This window comes from Triticum dicoccoides, chromosome 4A (genome assembly GCF_002162155.2).
Source record: "Triticum dicoccoides isolate Atlit2015 ecotype Zavitan chromosome 4A, WEW_v2.0, whole genome shotgun sequence".
NCBI lineage: Eukaryota > Viridiplantae > Streptophyta > Magnoliopsida > Poales > Poaceae > Triticum > Triticum dicoccoides.
Genome location: NC_041386.1, coordinates 225,664,029 through 225,667,240, shown reverse-complemented (window position 1 = coordinate 225,667,240; position 3,212 = coordinate 225,664,029).

Below are 3,212 nucleotides of genomic sequence, written 5' to 3'. Positions count from 1 at the left end.
CGACATGTCATGGCGGGGATGTTTGAGCATTTTTACGTCTGATTGAAATCATTTGTGTTGTTTGAATCATGGGCGCGTGATGGTTAACTTCTACCAACCTCCTCCCTAGGGGAATGCGAGTAGTACTTTGCTTTGAGGGCTAATAAAACTTCACGATAAGTATACGAGTTTTTTATGACTAATGTGACTTCATGGACAATTACGCACTCCCACCTTTCCACAATTTGCTAGCCTCTTCGGTACCGTGCATTGCCCTTTCTCACCTCAAGAGTAGGTGCAAACATTGTCGGTGCATACAAACCTCGTGATATGATACGCTCTATCACACATAAGCCTCCTTATATCTTCCTAAAAACAGCCACCATGCCTACCTATCATGGCATTTCCGTAGCCATTCTGAGATATATTGTCATGCAACTTCCACAGTTTCATCTTATGACATGTGTGTTCATCATCATATTGCTTTGCATTATCATATAGAGATGACATGATATTTGTGGCAAAGCCAGCATTCATCATTGTAGTACATGTTACGCTAGATCATTGTACATCCTGGTACACTGCTAGAGACATTCATATAGAGTCATATTGTTCCAGTATATCAAGTTGTAAATAAATAGAAGTGTGATGATCAACATTATAGAGCATTGTCCCAGTGAGGTAAAGGATGATGGAGATAATTATTCCTCCACAAGTAGGAGGTTCTTGACAAAAAAAGAGGCCAAAAGGAGCCCAACAAAAAAGTGAGAGAAAAAGAGAGAAGGGGTAATGCTACTATCCTTTACCACACTTATGCTTCAAAGTAGCACCATGTTTTTCATATAGAGAGTCTCATGAGTTGTCACTTTCATATACTAGTGGGAATTTTTTGTTATAGAACTTGGCTTGTATATTTCGATGATGGGCTTCCTCAAATGCTCGAGGTCTTCATGAGCAACCAAGTTGGGTGCACACCCTTAGTTTCAGTTTGAGCTTTGATACACTTAAAGCTCTAGTGCATCCGTTGCATGGAAATCCCTACTCCTTACATTGATATCGACAGAAAGGCCTCTCCATTGCCTAACGACCGCCAAGTTGATTTTAGCCTTTCTTCCTTTTTGACTTCCCTTATATATCTCTACCACCGCACTCTACCCATAGTGCTAATGTCCATGGCTCACGCTCATGTATTGAGTGGAGTTGAAAATGCTAAAGCGCATGAAAAATATGATCCAATTTCTTGCTTTAACACTGAGGTGCTCATGATTTATATTTATGCGGTGAAGGAAGAGTCATGCCATGCTTACATAATTCAATGAGGAGGGATAACATTTGCTAAGCATTGTTTATTTTGAAAAAGTAATGGTTATGTTCTTGTATTCATGGATATTATTATGTTGATATAATTGACTTCATCATTTCTCAATATTTACACCATGAAAAGATTACATGATAAACATGTTAGGTAGCATTCAACATTAAAATTTCTATTTTTATCATTTACCTACTCGAGGACGAGCAGGAATTAAGCTTAGGGATGTTGATACGTCTCCAATGCATCTATAATTTTTGATTGGTTCATGCTATTATATTATCAATCTTAGATACTTTTTATGCATTTTATATCATTTTTGGGGACTAACCTATTAACCCAGTGCCTAGTGCCAGTTATTATTTCCTGCTTGTTTTTGGTTTTCCAGAAAATAGGTACCAAATGGAGTCCAAGTGCTACAAAAATTGATGGTTTTTTTTCTGGACATAAGAGACCCTAGAAGCTTCGGGAGGAGACCAGACGCAATACGAGGAGATGGCAAGGCAACAGGGCACGCCCTGTTACCTTGTGGGCCCCATGGGGATCTGTCTGGCCTAATTCCAATTCTATAAATTCTCAAATATTTGGAAATCCCCAAAGAAGCCACCAAAAAAATCTGCCGCTGCAAGTCTCTGTTCTTCCGTGATCCCATCTGGAGCCCTTTTCCAGTACTCTGTCGGAGGGGTAACCGATCACGAAGGGCCTCTACATTGACCTTGCTACTCCTCCAATGATGTGTGAGTAGTTTACCATAGACCTACGGGTCCATAACTAGTAGCTAGATGGCTTCTTTTCTCTCTTTGATCTTCAATACACTATTCTCTTCGGAGATCGATTCAATATAATCTTATTTTGCAGTGTGTTTGTTAGGATTCGATGAATTGTGGGTTCATGGTCAGACTATTCATTGAAAGTAATTGAGCCTTTTCTGAACTTTATTATGCATGATTGTTATAGCTTAGTATTTCTCTCCGATCTATCTGTTTGGTTTGGCCAACTAGATTGATTTATCTTGAGCAGGAGAGGTGCTTTGTAGTGGGTTCAATCTTGCGGTTTCCTCACCCAGTGACAGCAGGGGTAGCGAGGAGCGTATTGTATTGTTGCTACTAAGGATAAAATGACGGGGATTAATCATTTTGATTGCTTTTATTCTATCTACATTATGTCATCTTGCTTAAAGTGTTGCTCTGTTTGTCATGAACTATCATGAATTTAATATCCTAGATGGAGGCAGGAGTCGGTCGATGGATGGAGTAATAGTAGTAGATGCAGGCATGAGTCGGTCTACTTGTCATGGACGTAATGCCTATATACATTATCATTGTCATGAATATCGTCATAACTATGTGCTTTTCTATCAATTGCCCAACAGTAATTTGTCTTCCCACCGTATGCTATTATTATGAGAGAGAAGCCTCTATTGATAACTATGGAACCTGGTCTACTTAAATCATATTACCAAAACCAAAATTACCTTGCTGCAATTTTCTTTCTTTTATTTTATTTGCAATTTATTCATCTACCATTATCAGATTTAATCCTTGCAAGTAACGAGTTCAAAGGGATTGACAACCCTCTTGCCCGTGTTGGGTGCAAGTATTTGCTCTCATGTGTGTAGGTACTACTTACTAGGAATTTTCGTGGTTCTCCTATTGGTTAAATAACCTTGGTTCTCACTGAGGGAAATACTAGCCGTACTATATTTCCTCACCCTTCCTCTTCAGGAAAAATCCCAATACAGCTCACATGTAGCACTTGCCGCAATAACCAACGTTCATAGGTGGGAGCTCCATGTCCGCCACTACGTACACACCCCATAAGAACAGCTCCTCACAACGACGTCTCCAGGAATGCCCTCACCTCCTCCATGCCTCTGTGACACTCCAGCCCAAATCCCCCATCGCTAAGCCTCACCACCATG